The 16,854-nt window shown below is 43.7% G+C and overlaps 1 protein-coding gene across 6 annotated transcripts in view; it reads right to left on the bottom strand.

Annotated features, from left to right (window-relative positions):
• Positions 1 to 1,458: 1,458 nt before the first annotated feature.
• Positions 1,459 to 16,854, bottom strand: part of rbm27 (RNA binding motif protein 27) — a 211,438-nt gene continuing 196,042 nt past the window's right edge. For 2 of the 6 annotated variants that reach the window (XM_085995831.1, XM_085995838.1), the window contains one exon: positions 1,459 to 4,061. The gene's annotated coding sequence lies outside the window, so the exon portion shown is untranslated. The remainder of the gene's footprint in view (positions 4,062 to 16,854) is intronic. The other 4 variants (XM_085995836.1, XM_085995832.1, XM_085995834.1 and 1 more) reach the window with 4 other exon arrangements.

The raw sequence follows: 16,854 nt of genomic DNA, 5'->3' as shown, positions 1-16,854 counted from the left end.
AGGTTTTTGCTGAATGGCCCACTCCTGTTCCTAATTTTCCGATGGTTTTTTCCCGCCTCTCCCAGGAGATTTTGCGGCTGGTTGATGGATGGGGAAGGGGATGACGGTGTGCATATGTTACAAAATAACAGTATGGGACAGGCTCGATGGACCAGCTGGTCTTACCTGTCCTTCAGTTTCGTATGTTGGTATGATCATAAGCATAAAATGCTAAAAAGGTTTACTCCTTCCCGATCACCAGTATATATGTCACTCACTAACAGCCTCGGATTTCACTTAAAGAAGTGCTCTTAATATTATGTTAATATACTTAACAGTAATTATAATTTAGTCTTGAAGACCTAGTCACATTTCAGGCTTTTTCTCCACACTTGCCTCTCGTGTTCGTAGTTAGATGACAGGTTCCATAGCCAGACGGATTTCCCTTGTGATCCAAATTCTGCTTTTATTAATTGCTACCAATGGGACATCATACCCCAGGTTTAACAATTAACCACAAATTGCAGTACGTCACTTCCTGGAGAATACACGGGTTGTCCAATACGTTTTCTCGGGTGCTGGAAAACACAGCAGACTCCCTTACCAACAGAGGGCCTCCACCTAGGCACCAACCCACCTCCCTTCCCCCAGAGTGATGGCACCATCCATCCCACATCACCAGCATCCCCTGCTGCAGTAAGAAGGTGGGTTAAGATCTTAAGTTATTAAAGTCAACGTCAGTCCATATTCTGCCAGGGGAGCCTGCACCCTCGCTGTCGGCCTGCTTTTTCCCTTCCAGGTCACTGGATCCTGTTCCATCATCTTCTGTTTCAATTTCAAATCTGACTTACCCCTTTCCCCAGCTCCCCACCACCGCCGTAGCTATTCACATGTTTTTTAATCTATGTTTTTAATTAAGCTTCTTCCTATCGTTTCATGTTAATATCACACTCGGGCGTTTAACCATCTGATTTTCATTTAAGCACAGGTCATTCTACCGATACTTCCCCTCTCATGTACGGGACTGTTTTGTTTTTGTTTTCTTTCCTCTTCCTTTTGTTCTGTTCGGATTTAAAGGCTGTACATTTTTTGCCAGTTCTGATGAAGGGCTACACTCAAAAAACTGTTCTCTCAGCAGATGCTGAGTGTTTCCAGCATTTTATGCCTTTGTTTCAGAATTTGCGTTTTGAAAAAACAATCAGGCTTTTCTACACCTTCGTAGCATGTAATCTCTCTGGACATGTTTGTATGGTTTTGAAGTAAGAGAGCCCCCCCACCCTCTGAAAAGAACAGCTGAAGCTACAAACTTGATTCAAAAATAGAGATTGAAATATAACATCAAAATTCCAGAGAAATTAATTCCATATTAGATGCCAATGCTTGTGTATTTAAAATTGTGAACCGAAGAGAGGATATTGGGCATTCAAATTAAATACATATATTGTTGTAGAAAATATTAGAGATATATTGACACTGGAATACATATCAAAATTTATTGAAATGTGGTTTAAATATATGGAGAACATTTCAGATCATGGGAACACTGATTAAAAATAAATCAAACATCAGTTTCTTATGCTTCCATCGTGATTTAAAATGCATCAACTCTGTCAAAATGTATATTACAATTTTATCATAGTGGTCCAAAAGGATATTGTTTTTTGTAACATGTAATCTGTCGATTAACATAAATAAAGATCTGTTCGGTACCTATGGTAATATACAGGTTTAAAAGAGATATTGGTTTTAGTCCTTAGGGAACCAGGTTCGAAGGCAGCCCACAGACGAGGAGTGAAGAGGAGGCATTACTGATGATTTCTGAAGGACATAAATAAAATGATCCGCTGACAGCTTGATGCTATTCCCAACGGAAAAATGTCCACAGTGAAAAAATGTCCCCAAGCTCTAGCCAAAAAAAAAATCTAGAAAAAAAACAATTAACATCAATTCAATTGATAACAAACAGGTTCAAAAATACCAGGAACAGTTGAGAACATAACATTATCAGCAATTCAACTACTTCGTAAATATTTTTCAAACACTCTTTAGAATTTAAAATATAGATGTTTTTACCTTACAAGTCTTCCAGTACAAGCAGAACACACTGAAATGTGAACACAAATTCTTTGATTTTATTTTTAAATTGATATTGTATTGCATATAAACCTTACGCTGAAAGGATATAATAAACAATAATTACTGTAAGAAGTAAACAAATAGCATATTCAATTAAAACTTGTAACAGATGAATATACTAAATAGCCACCTAAACATTTACATTAGCCTTAATATTAAAACGTCAGTAGGTATTATCTCACAGATAACCTAAGAGGGATACTGCAGTACACGTAGAACAGTGTATTTGGAGAGCATAATTGTTCTTGAACTGTCAGGACCATAGAGACGCTGTGACAAAGGTAGCAAACTGGTCTGCGATGCATATTGAGAGAGAAATTAGATACTCCGGGGTTTCACTTGATTTACCTTTGGGGGAGGGGGGGATGGAGAAACTTTTCAGAGCCCTCCCTCGGCACATGACTTCAGCAGCATCCATGATAAGAGTAGACTGCACACCGTTTGTGCAATGAATGTGCGTGATGGGCTAAAGGCCTGTTCTTGCCCCATGCTTCCTTACATACTTTGCACTACACTAAACAACTTCTCTAGCTGACTCATTAGTGCAGGGGTTTGTGTACACAGGGCAATATTTGTTGGGTAATGAGAGAGTCAGAAAATGCACATAAGGGGAAAATTTCTTCTGTTCATTATTTGTAGCACAAGGATGGCCAGATGTTGTACCAGACTGATGTTGGCAAGTCATCATCACCTCTTCTCACACCCCGATCAGTTAAAAAGACTTGCATTTATATAGCGCCTTTCAGGACCACCGGACGTCTCAAAGCGCTTTACAGCCAATTAAGTACCTTTGACGTGTAGTCACTGTTGTAATGTTAGAGGAACATTGTCAGGGACCTGGGAACTCCCATCCTCTTGGTCAGTGACTGGTGCATGGCAAGGGGTATAAGGCAATGGCAGAGGGGAGGGAGGAACTGAAGGCAACAGAGGTAGAAACCTAATGGAAGAGAAAGGGGCTTCCTTCTATAGGCACATTCCCTTTGAAAGATCAGCAGGCGAAACGTCAGAGTTACACTTTATAGCAACATGTCACATGCTGAATATAATCAGCAACATCAACAACTAGAACAGTCTAAACACAAGTAATATTCTAATTATACACCACCGGCAACTTACTGCTGCATTAGCTGTGACTCAGTTGGTAGCACTCTCGCCTCTGTATCAGAAGGTTGTGGGTTCAAGTCCCACTCCAGAGACTTGAGCACACAATCCAGGCTGACACTCCAGTGCAGTACTGAGGGAGTGCTGCATTGTCGGAGTTAGCGTCTTTCAGATGAGACGTTAAACCGAGGCCCCATCTGCCCTCTCAGGTGGGCATAAAAGATCCCATAGCACTATGTTGAAGAAGGGCAGAGTTCTCCCCGGCATTCTGACTAATACCTCTTAAAAAAAAATATTATCTGATCATCATCGCATTGCTGTTTGTGGGGCCTTGCTGTGCACAAATAGGCTGCCGGGTTTCCTACATTACTACACTTCAAAAGTACTTAATTGACTGTAAAGTGCTTCGAGACATCCTGAGGCCATGAAAGGTGCTATATAAATGCAAGTCTTTCTTAAAACAGCTGTGTACCTAATCAATCTGGCTCACAATTTTAAAAAACGCTATGATTCATTGGTTTATTTTTTTTGATAACCAACCTGCTACCTCCCTCCCCTCCCCCAAAAAAGTCAAGAAAAGTTTCAGCTGCCTGATGCCTCAAACTCCTGAAGTGTAATTCTGAGACATTCCACATGGGGGAGCTCATTTGCAAAGGACACTATCAGTAGGAGCATAAAAGGCAGATCCCCTTTATAAACACAAAGATACATGGAATGTTGCAAACTAGTAATATTAATTCAAGTAGAATTTTTGTGAGTTGCGGGTGTCTAAGCTCACACATGAAGATGGTCACCAAGCTGCCTTCTGGTACGCCATGGATCCGTAACCCAGCACAAGTCAATGCCTTCAGAAAAGGAAGGGAGAAAGTAGAATCAGAAATCATTCCGTACATTAATTATTTGCAACTTCTATTTAATTCATAAAATCCTGCAAGAGAGAGAATGTGCTCAACCTGATAAAAACAGTTGTCTGTGGTTTTTAGGGTATAATTATTCTTTTCTTCTACGAGGACATAAAACGCTGACTTATGGTGTAATTAGTTTAGTTAACTCCAGAAAAGCTGTACATTATGTGCACCACATGCAAATTGCAGTGGCCCTCTTGGGATGTAATGACATTTTATGAAGCAAATAGCATTATTTTGGCCTGAAAATATGTCTCTTGTCAATACCCATCGGCGCAAAGCATTCCATTTGACTTTTTACGGGTAACAACAGCCCTTTAAATTAATTGCACAACAATGAAAATTGAATCCCCACATTAGTTAAAGTTTTCAAATTTCGATTCTTCCTTTAATTTCCAGAATTTATGTGAGAGCAATCATTACCTCCTTTACCATTAATGGTTTTGCAGGGTTATATATTACACTTTGGGGTGAAATTTGTGCTGTTGATAATCGTGCCCAAAGAGTCACGAGAACAAAACTGGAAATCCCACTTTCTACTCATGCCATTATTTTTCACTAAAATCATCAACAGGAGAAACTTCATCCCATTTACACTCAACCAGGTGGAATTGTGGCACCCTCTGGTGGTCACTGGTAGAACACAACAATGTGACAAAGCTGTTTGTAATTCTTTAAAGCAACAGTTATGATGACATGCATGTGGCGGCTGCCTGGTACTAACTTCACTTCAAATTTGAAATGAAAATTCACTATTACACGTGCAACTGCTGAGACCAGCAGCTGCAATGCCTCAATCAATTTGAGACCACTGGCACTGCAAGAAACAACAACATTATTAGAGGTTTCTGAGTATAGGAGTCGAGAAATAAACTGAGTAAGGCACGAAATTACCAATGTCCAAATATGCACACTTTCCATCTGGGGTCACGGATAAACATCAGACCGTGAACCCTGGCTGTTTACGCTGCCTACTTCAGGAGCCCTGCCAGCTACTGAAAGAGCCCTACTGTCATACCAACCAAGAGCAGCTAAATCTGCAGCAATTCAATAATCAAACCTAGGAAAGGGAAGTCATGCTTGACAAACCTACTGCAGTTTTTTGAGGATGTAACTGGTAGAATAGATAAGGGAGAACTAGTGGATGTGGTGTATTTGGATTTTCAGAAGGCCTTTGATAAAGTTCCACATAAGAGGATAGTGTGCAAAATTAAAGCACATGGGATTGGGGGTAATATACTGGCATGGATTGAAAATTGGTTAACAGACAGGAAACAGAGAGTAGGAATAAATGGGTCTTTTTCGGGGTGGCAGGCAGTGACTAGTGGGGTACGGCAGGGATCAGTGCTTGGGCCCCAGCTATTCACAATATATATCAATGATTTGGATGAGGGAATCAAATGTAATATTTCTAAGTTTGCTGACGACACGAAACTAGGTGGGATTGTGAGTTGTAAGGAGGATGCAAAGAGGCTTCAAGGCGATTTAGACAAGTTGAGTGAGTGGGCAAATACATGGCAGATACAGTATAACGTGGATAAATGTGAAGTTATCCACTTCGGTAGGAAAAACAGAAAGACAAGAGTATTATTTAAATGGTGATAGATTGGGAAATGTTGATGTACAAAGAGACCTGGGTGTCCTTGTACACCAGTCACTGAAAGCAAACATGCAGGTACAGCAAGCAGTTAGGAAAGCAAATGGTATGTTGGCCTTCATTGCAAGAGGATTTGAGAACAGGAGCAAGGATGTCTTACTATACAGTTATACAGGGCCTTGGTGAGACCACACTTGGAGTACTGTGTGCAGTTTTGGTCTCCTTACCTAAGAAAGGATGTACTTGCCATAGAGGGAGTGCAGTGAAGGTTCACCAGACTGATTCCTGGGTTGGCAGGACTGTCGTATGAGGAGAGATTGGGTCGACTAGGCCTGTATTCACTCGAGTTTAGAAGAATGAGAGGGGATCTCATTGAAACATATAAAATTCTGACAGGGCTAGACAGACTGGATGCAGGGAGGATGTTTCCCCTGGCTGGGGGGTCTAGAATGAGGGGTCACAGTCTCAGGATACGGGGTAGGACATTTAGGACTGAGATGAAGAGAAATTTCTTCACTCGGATGGTGATGAACCTGTGGAATTCTCTACCACAGAAGGCTGTGGCGGTCAAGTCACTGAATATATTTAAGAAGGAGATAGATAGATTTCTGGACACAAAAGGCATCAAGGGGTATGGGGAAAGAGCGGGAATATGGTATTGAGATGATCATATTGAATGGTGGAGCAGGCTCAAAGGGCCAAATGGCCTACTCCTGCTCCTATGTTTCTAGGACTTTCTGGTCATATGGCCCAGTCACATGCCACCTTTTATCAAATTAGTTGTCCGGTGTGCACGTTTTTAATGAAAGATCCTGCTGTCATCCCAGCTGTGGGAACACAATTATATCACCCTGCTCCTCCCCTGGGTAATTAGTGTAGGTGATGTTTGGGCCAGACTCCTTCTACCCGAGGTTACATTGGGATCATTTGTGGCCCGGCCTCAATTGACTGTCTGAAACATATATTAATCTCTGTTGAATGAATGCATCTCAGATGAGGAACTCTAGGTCCAGTCGTCTGTAGGTGGTGTTTTCCATATCTAAACATTTCAGCTCTGAATATGCTGAAAATGCATTGGGTAGATTCTTAGATTTGTTATACATATGATTCCAGTCAGGCAGTCTAAGAAAGAGCTTGCATTTATATAGCACCTTTCGCGACCTCAGGACGTCCCAAAGTGCTTTACAGCCAATCAAGTACTTTTGAAGTGTAGTCATTGTTGCAATGTAGGAAACGCGGCAGCCAATTTGCGCACAGCAAGCTCCCACAAACATAAGTGAGATAATGACCAGATCATCAGGTTTAGTGATGTTAGTTGGGGGATATATATTGGACAGAACGCAGAGGCAAACTCACCTGCTCTTCTTCGAAATAGTGCCGTGGGATCTTTTTCATCCATCTGAGAGGGCAGCGGTTAAATTTTAGGTAGGGCTGTCTAATATAGATCCTGTTTATTGATGCATGGACTGCAAGTTTAAATTAAAATTGCAGTGCAGCACTGTTACGAGGTGTTGCATTAAGGCTCGAGCGGGGTAGACTCAGGCACAGGTGGACAGTGCAAATTGGCTGCCGCGTTTCCTACATTACAACAATGACTGCACTTCAAAAAGTACTTGATTGGCTGTAAGCACTTTGGGACGTCCTGAGGTCGTGAAAGGTGCTGTATAAATGCAGCCTGACGTGTTCGCCTTGCTGCCACACTCTGCACTGGCTTCCCCTCTCTTCACTCTCACTCAGAACGTCCCCGCTTGGCTTTTGCTTGCATTGCACAAAGCTGAATGATAACCTGTGTGTTATAACTAGATAACCCTGCACTATGGGGTCAATGCAAAGTTTTTTGTTTTTTTTTAGGGCAGCATAAACTGCCACAGAGTGAAGCTCAATCAATTAGTGGCTACTGCTACCCGATCACCGATATTAGACAACGTCACTGAAATCACTCTCGCCTGCCTGTCAATGACAAATATTGACAGCATTCCTATTCACGCCATAAACGTCAAGACTTAACTTTCAGTCAGGGTACTATATTTCAAAGCCTAACTGTTGTTACATCAGCAGTGAGCAATTTAATTTCTTTCAACAACTGTCCTGCAGCTTCATGTAGGCAACTAAAAAATAACTTGTCAGTAATAGTAAAGAGGGAGGTTTATAATATATAAAAGAATAATAGTTGCATTTATATCACATCAAAAAGTCTCAAAGTGCTTCGCGATGAAGTGCGGTGACTATTAAACCCAACTATCATGCTGTGCAAACAACATGAATTGACATTATGGGCCCAAATTTGTGGATTGTGTGGGAAATGGTCGGATTCCCCCAAATGTGGGGTTCTGACACACAAAAAAGTCAGCCAGCTCCACGCAATTTTCCCTCAAGTGGCCAATTAATTTCCAGCGTGTGGGCAGCCTTGCCAATTGTCCATTTCCAGTCAGGAAGCCCCACAGTATGATGTCATCATTCGTGGTGCTTTCAAGGTCCACAGCAAGCATTGCTTCCTCTGTTGGCTTCCAAACGAACCATACAGGATGGCAGAGGAGCCTGCAGCAGCGGTGGCCAGTGCCAGACCCCGAGCTGCCTCCAAATTCGACGAAGCTTCACTGCAGGCATTATTGGATGGGGTTAGGGCCCACAGGGAGGTCCTCTTCCCTAGGTCAGGCAGGAAGAGGCCTCACACTGAGACCAAGGCTGCATGGATGCAGGTGTCAGCAGATGTCAACTCGAATGTGCATGTCACCTTGGCATCACATCTCTAACTCCTTCCTCTACTCCCCCACAGGACCATCCAGAGCCCCAGTCCCCACTGTGGAGGAGGAAGAGGCTGTGCAGCCAGGCTCCTCAGAGGAAGCTCCAGCCTCTGATGGCGCAGCGTCAGCAGAAGTAAGCGCACCCAGCACCAGCGCAGACACTCACACCTCGGGGGGACCTTCGGGACATAGAGTAGTGTTGTCACCTGGTGTTTCACAGCTCACAAGTGAGCCTCAGCAGATTCTGGAGACAGGGACAGCAGTGGAGAGTCCTCGTCGGAGGGCGCAGAACTCTGCCAGCTTAGCTCAGCTGTGCTGCATGACGACCCTCTGCCTCTGGGTCCATCTGCAAGAGAAGAGGTGATGGATCTCCATGCACAGATGCAGGAGTCTCTGGCAGGTTTTGTCTCCAGGGTCGCTGCGAGTGCGGAGCGAATGGAGGGGTCCATAGCGACCATGAGCAGAGCCTTTGTGGAGTCATTGGCGCAAGAACGCATCACCATGGAAAGGTTGGCAACCTCCATGGAAGAGATAACTCGCCAGGGTACGCAAAACATGGTGAGTGCTCATAAGAGAATGACATCTCTTGAGGAGCGTTGGCCATCTATTGAACAGAGAAACCAGACCTTCATGGAAGTCCTTCTGAGTAGGACTGCCAGTGTAGAAACGGGTCCCCATGGCCCCCTAAAGCGCAGCAAGGTGCTCTCAAGCCACTTCCAAGCGCTGGCCCCTTCTGGCCTGTGCAGCTTCAGGTGAGTGAGCAGCAGCCTGGTGCTCCTGGTGCTCATCATGCTGCTCCTGGTTCTGCTGCTGCCGCCTCTGCTGCTGGAGATCCTCTAATGGCAAGAAGGGAAGGGGAAAAAAGGCGTCCCATGCTTCTCGTAGATGCCTCTGCTAAGGAAGCGCTGAGTGAGGGTGGCGAGAGGGGCTTCCCAGGAGATCACATTGGAGAAGTGTGAGAGGCTCCAACCTTCCACAGCTGTGCCCAAGCCTTGAAGAAGTAGCCCCAAACCTGCAACAAGGTCCTTCAACATACAAATGCTGTCCCTTTAAATCGCAGCTTTCCCTGACCTGCAGCTGACAGCAAGCAAGCCGGCAAGCTTCACGCCAGGTTTCATCAGCGGGGTTCCCCGCAGGCATTTAGCGTGGGGAACCCCTGAAAGTCGCAACGGCCCCTGAAAATCGGCTTAATTTATAGTTTTATATATATATACTAGCTGGAGTGCCTGGCGGTGCCGAGGGTTTTTTGAGGGCATGTTGTTATGAAAAAAGTAGAGGGGGGGGGGGAAAGAGGAGGGGAGGAGAGAGAGAGAGAGAGAGAGAGAGAGCCCGGCCTTGGTGAGCCGGAGGCCCCGTGCGTGGCGGTCAGGCCTGGCGCGAGTGACCCCAGCCTCCATTCCGCCCCGCCAGCCTTTAGGAAGCTGGAGGCGATGGCTCCGCGGAGCTCCGTACCGCCCCGCCAGCGTTTATGAAGATGGCGGCGATCGCGGGCCGCTTGTTTGTAATCGGGGCCAGCGGGACGGGCGGTGCCTAGCTCGGGCGTGGCTGGCGAGGAGAGGCTGAGACTTCGAGGCCTGCAGGCAGGGTAACCCTCCAAGGTTGCGGCGCCCGGCGGAGGCAGCGAGTCAAGAGCAAAAAAATAGGGTGAAAGCTAGGAAAATTAATGAGCTTAGAAAATATATTTACAAATTAATTTACTTTTTTAAAAACAATTTACTTAATGTTACTTAATGCAGCGGGTGCCCGCGTTCGGCATTAAAAAAATGGCGGCGAAGTTTCGGGAGGCTGCAGGATTAGGCCCGTCCACACGGAATGAAACGCCCCCGGTGACGCACCGATTGGTCAACCATGAGGTCACTGAAGTGTAGGATTGGTCAACCATCACATCACTCAACGCTATCCCCTGTAGGATTGGTCAACCATCACGTCACTCAACGCTAATGAGCGGAGTTGTCCGTTCTTTGAACGTTTTTTGTATACTGTCCGAACAATTTTTGTCTGACCAAAAAGTAAATATGCCTATGACGCTCCCCTGATCATAAGCTTTCTTTTGATATAACATGTGTAGGTACGCTCTATAACTTTTGAGTGTACAGCGGACATACGGAGAGACAGACAGACAGACACACAAACTGCTTTATATTATACTAGCTGCAGTGCCTGGTGGTGCCGAGGGTTTTTTGAGGGCATGTTGTTATGAAAAAAGTAGAGGAGAGAGAGAAGGGGGGGGGGGGGGGGGGAAGGAGAGAGAGAAGGGGGGGGGGGAGGAGAGAGAGAAGGGGGGGAGGAGAGAGAGAAGGGGGGGGGAGGAGGGAGAGAGAGAAGGGGGGGGGAGGAGAGAGAGAAGGGGGGGGAGGAGAGAGAGAAGGGGGGGGGAGGAGAGAGAGAAGGGGGGGGAGGAGAGAGAGAAGGGGGGGGGAGGAGAGAGAGAAGGGGGGGAGAGAGGGGGGGGAGGAGAGAGAGAGAGGGGGGAGGAGAGAGAGAGAGGGGGGGAGGAGAGAGAGAGAGGGGGGAGGAGATAGAGAGAGGGGGGAGGAGAGAGAGAGGGGGGGGAGGAGAGAGAAAGAGGGGGGGAGGAGAGAGGGGGGGAGGAGAGAGAGAGGGGGGGAGGAGAGAGAGAGGGGGGGAGGAGAGAGAGAGGGGGGGAGGAGAGAGAGAGGGGGGGAGGAGAGAGAGAGGGGGGGAGGAGAGAGAGAGGGGGGGAGGAGAGAGAGAGGGGGGGAGGAGAGAGAGAGGGGGGGAGGAGAGAGAGAGGGGGGGAGGAGAGAGGGGGGGAGGAGAGAGAGAGGGGGGGAGGAGAGAGAGAGGGGGGAGGAGAGAGAGAGGGGGGGAGGAGAGAGAGAGGGGGGGAGGAGAGAGAGAGGGGGGGAGGAGAGAGAGAGGGGGGGAGGAGAGAGAGAGGGGGGGAGGAGAGAGAGAGGGGGGGAGGAGAGAGAGGGGGGGAGGAGAGAGAGAGGGGGGGGAGGAGAGAGAGAGAGGGGGGGAGGAGAGAGAGAGAGGGGGGAGGAGAGAGAGAGAGGGGGGAGGAGAGAGAGAGAGGGGGGAGGAGAGAGAGAGAGGGGGGAGGAGAGAGAGAGAGGGGGGAAGGAGAGAGAGAGAGGGGGGAGGAGAGAGAGAGAGGGGGGGAGGAGAGAGAGAGAGGGGGGAGGAGAGAGAGAGGGGGGGAGGAGAGAGAGAGGGGGGGAGGAGAGAGAGAGGGGGGAGGAGAGAGAGAGGGGGGAGGAGAGAGGGGGAGGAGAGAGAGAGGGGGGGAGGAGAGAGAGAGGGGGAGGAGAGAGAGAGGGAGGGAGGAGAGAGAGAGGGGGGGAGGAGAGAGAGAGGGGGGGAGGAGAGAGAGAGGGGGGAGAGAGGGGGGGAGGAGAGAGGGGGGGAGGAGAGAGGGGGGGAGGAGAGAGGGGGGGAGGAGAGAGGGGGGGAGGAGAGAGGGGGGGAGGAGAGAGGGGGGGAGGAGAGAGGGGGGGAGGAGAGAGGGGGGGAGGAGAGAGGGGGGGAGGAGAGAGGGGGGGAGGAGAGAGGGGGGGAGGAGAGAGGGGGGGAGGAGAGAGGGGGGAGGAGAGAGGGGGGGAGGAGAGAGGGGGGGAGGAGAGAGGGGGGGAGGAGAGAGAGGGGGGGGGAGGAGAGAGAGGGGGGGAGGAGAGAGGGGGGGAGGAGAGGGGGGGGGAGGAGAGAGGGGGGGGAGGAGAGAGGGGGGGGGGAGGAGAGAAGGGGGGGAGGAGAGAAGGGGGGGAGGAGAGAAGGGGGGGAGGAGAGAAGGGGGGGGAGGAGAGAAGGGGGGGGAGGAGAGAAGGGGGGGAGGAGAGAGGGGGGGAGAGAGAGGGGGGGGAGAGAGAGGGGGGGGAGGAGAGAGAGGGGGGGAGGAGAGAGGGGGGGGGGAGGAGAGAGAGAGAGAGAGAGAGAGAGAGGGGGGGGGGGGGGAGGAAAGCTCGAAATGGCCATTAAAGATAACCAAAACCCGCTAGACTCCATAATAACAGAAAAAGAACTTTTTGAAAAACTCAAGGACCTGCGACCAGGAAAAGCTTGCGGGGCAGACGGCATACTAAGCGAGATGATTAAACACACAGACGATAAAATGAAACTGGCTATCCTAAAACTCTTCAACTTGGTTCTGAGTGTCGGTTACTTCCCTGATATCTGGAACAAAGGACTCATAACGCCCATATACAAAAGTGGGGACAAAGTCGACCCAAATAACTATCGAGGCATCTGTGTAAACAGTAACCTGGGGAAGGTATTCTGTAGTATCATAAACAAAAGACTTATAAACTTCCTTGAGGAGCACAATGTCTTGAGTAAAAGCCAAATTGGATTCCTGCCAAACTATAGAACATCAGATCATATCTTCACCCTAGACCCTAATTGACAAACACGTTCATCAAAACAAAAGCAAAATCTACGCATGCTTTATAGATTTCCAGAAGGCTTTCGATTCCATCTGGCACGACGGTTTATTCCTGAAACTTATCGAAAGCGGGGTAGGGGGAAAAACATATGATGTAATTAAATCAGTGTATACAAACAACAAATGTGCAGTTAAAATTGGAGACAAACAAACAAAATACTTCCCACAGGGGCGGGGGGTGACGCAGGGCTCGCCAATCTCACCGACACTCTTTAATATTTACATAAATGAATTGGCAAAACTACTTGAACAATCTACAGCACCCGGCCTCACCCTATATGAATCCAAGGTTAAATTCCTCCTCTATGCAGACGACCTGGTTCTGCTGTCACCAACTAAGGAGGGTCTACAGCAGAACCTGGATCTGCTGGAGTCGTACTGCCAGACTTGGGCCCTGACAATAAATCCCCAAAAAAACAAAGTCCTTGTGTTCCAGCAAAGATCCAGACATCAGGGACCCAAAATAAATTTCACACTAGGAACAACCAAAATTGAACAAACCACTAACTACACATACTTGGGCTTAAAAATCAGTTCTACGGGAAATTTCAAACTGGCTGTGAATGAACTGAAAGAGAAAGCAAGAAGGGCTTTCTATGCCATTAAAAAATCAATCCAAATAGAAATCCCAATTAGCATTTGGCTCAAAATTTTCAAATCAGTAATTGAACCAATTGCACTCTATGGCAGTGAGGTGTGGGGACCGCTAACACAACAAGAATTTGCAAAATGGGACAAACACCCAATTGAGATCCTACATGCAGAATTCTGTAAAAGTATCCTCCGGACTCAAAGGAAAACCGTAAACAATGCATGCAGGGCACAACTAGGCCAATATCCATTAATAATCACTATCCAAAAAAGAGCCACCAAATTTTGGAAACACCTAGAAATGAGCAACCCCCAATGCTATCATTATGAAGCCCTGAAATGCCAAGAGAGGACCATAAAGAAGAATACCCTCAGTCAACTAGTCCTGGGGCTCAGTGAAGTAACTACTAACACTACTAACAATAACCAGCCCCAGGACAGTGACAGCGTAACACAAAGAATTCGACCCAACACAATCGTCGCTAAGCAAAAGGAAAAATATCTGTCATATTGGGCAGAAACAACAAAAACCCAAAGCAAACTCAATTGCTACTTGGCCCTAAACAGACAATACAACATGGCTGATTACCTGACCATGGTAAAGGATAGCAAACTGAGAAAAACTTTGACAATGTACAGACTTAGTGAACATAACCTGGCGATCGAAAAAGGTAGACACAGGCAGACCCGGCAACCAAGAGAGGACAGGATATGCTCTCACTGCAGTCAGGGAGTGGTGGAGACAGAGATGCACTTCCTCACAGCTTGTAGAAAATATCAGGGCATAAGGGAGAACTTCTACCCAAAATTCACAAAAATATGCCCGGAATTCAGAAATTTGAATGACGACCAAAAACTCCCATACCTACTAGGGGAAGAGAGAAGTTGTGTAACACTAGCGGCACACTATGTTACAGCTTGCCATAAACAGAGGGACAACCACTAAATATAAGAGTATATATAAATTATATGAAAGTATATTTATACACTCAGGGATATATCTGTTTATACACTGTATGGATAGATCTGTATTTTTGTGAACAAACATGAATGTTTTTCACTGCTTTGGCAACATAAGATGTAACTTGTCATGCCAATAAAGCGATTTGAATTGAATTGAATTGATAGATATATTTGATTATTATATATCTTGTTTATTTGATATATCTATTTTTTGTATTAATATATAGAGATTACTATATATTCTTTATTTTTATTGATTATGATCTATTTTTTGTATTATAATATTATGTATTATTATCTATATCTTTTTTTTATTCTATCTATATATCTATCTTATCTCTCTATCTTCTTTTTCTTATATATTTTGTATTATTCTATATCTGTTTATTTTCTATATCTCTATTCTGATATTCTCTACTTTTTCTATTTATCTCTATCTCTATTTTCTTTTCTTCTATATATCTTTTTTCTTTTCTCTATATATATCTTTTTTTATTTTCTATCTATCTCTTTTTCTATTCTATCTATATTTTTTCTTTTTCTTCTCTATCTATTTTTTCTTTTTTCTCTATATCTTTTTATTTTCTATCTCTATCTTTTTCTTATCTCTCTATCTTTTATTTCTTCTCTCTCTTTTTTCTTTTATTCTCTATATCTTTTTTCTTTTATCTCTATCTTTTTCTTTATATCTATATCTTTATTTTCTTCTATATTTTTATTCTTCTCTATCTCTATATCTTTTTTCTTTTTCTTCTATCTCTCTTTTTTTATTTTTCTCTCTATCTCTATCTCTTTTTTTCTTTTCTTCTATCTATCTCTTTTTTCTTTTTCTTATCTATCTCTTTTTTTCTTTTTCTTATCTCTCTCTTTTTTTCTTTTCTATTCTCTCTCTTTTTCTTTTCTCTTTTCTTCTCTCTCTATTTTTATTTTTCTCTCTATCTCTTTTTTATCTTTTCTTCTCTCTCTATTTTTTCTTTATTCTATCTATCTTTTTTACTTTTTCTCTATCTCTCTCTTTTTTCTTTTTATTCTCTCTCTTATATTTTCTTCTATCTATTTTTTTCTTTTCTTCTATCTCTTTTTATTTTATTCTCTCTATCTTTTTTCTTTTCTTCTATCTCTATCTTTTCTTTTCTCTCTCTCTATTTTTCTTTTTCTCTCTCTCTATTTTATTTTATTATCTCTCTCTTTTTCTTTTCTATATCTTTTTATTCTCTCTCTCTATTTTTTCTTTTTCTTCTTATCTCTTTTTCTTTTCTCTCTCTCTCTATCTCTTTCTTCTCTATTCTTTCTTCTCTCTCTCTTTTTCTATTTCTTCTCTCTATCTCTTTCTTTTCTTCTCTCTATTTTTCTTTTTCTTCTCTCTCTTTTTTTCTTTTTCTCTCTCTCTCTTTTTTTCTTTTCTTATCTCTCTCTTTTTTTCTTTTATTCTATCTCTCTTTTTTCTTATTCTTCTATCTCTCTTTTCTATTTTTCTTCATCTCTCTATTTTTTTCTTTTCTTCTATCTACTATTTTTTTCTTTTTCTTATCTATCTATTTTTTCTTTTTATTCTCTCTTCTTCTCTCTATCTTTTCTTATCTTTTTATTTCTATATCTCTTTTATTTTCTTTTTCTTCTCTCTCTCTTTTTCTCTTTTTCTTCTATCTCTCTCTTTTTCTTTTCTTCTCTCTATATTTTTATTTTATTCTCTCTCTATTTTTCTTTTTATTCTCTCTCTCTTTTTTCATTTTCTTCTCTCTCTCTTTTTTCTTTTCATCTCTCTCTCTTTTTTCTTTTATCTATCTCTCTCTTTTTCTTTTTCTTCTCTCTCTCTTTTTTCTATCTATCTATCTTTTTTCTTTTTCTCTTCTCTTTTTCTTTTTCTTCTATCTCTCTTTTTTCTTTTCTCTCTCTCTCTTTTCTTCTCTCTCTCTTTTTTTCTTTTCTTCTCTCTCTCTTTTTTCTTTCTTCTCTCTCTCTTTTTCTTTTTCTTCTCTCTCTCTTTTTTCTTTTCTTCTCTCTCTATCTCTCTCTTCTTCTATCTTTTTCTTCTCTCTCTCTTTTTTCTTTTTCTTCTCTCTCTTTTTTCTTTTTCTTCTCTCTCTCTTTTTTTCTTTTCTTCTCTCTCTCTTTTTTTCTTTTCTTCTCTCTCTCTTTTTTCTTTTTCTTCTCTCTCTCTTTTTTTCTTTTTCTTCTCTCTCTCTTTATTCTCTTTTCTTCTCTCTCTCTCTTTTTTCTTTCTTCTCTCTCTCTTTTTTATCTTTTCTTCTCTCTCTCTTTTTTTCTTTTTCTTCTCTCTCTCTCTTTTTTCTTTTTCTTCTCTCTCTCTTTTTTCTTTTTCTTCTCTCTCTCTTTTTTCTTTTCTTCTCTCTCTCTTTTTTTCTTTTTCTTCTCTCTCTCTTTTTTTCTTTTTCTTCTCTCTCTCTTTTTTCTTTTTCTTCTCTCTCTCTTTTT

The sequence above is a fragment of the Somniosus microcephalus genome, chromosome 8 (assembly GCF_052327205.1).
Source record: "Somniosus microcephalus isolate GS21.2 chromosome 8, FLI_Smic_1.0, whole genome shotgun sequence".
In the NCBI taxonomy this organism is placed as follows: Eukaryota; Metazoa; Chordata; class Chondrichthyes; order Squaliformes; family Somniosidae; genus Somniosus; species Somniosus microcephalus.
This window is presented reverse-complemented; position numbering and strand designations above follow the sequence as displayed.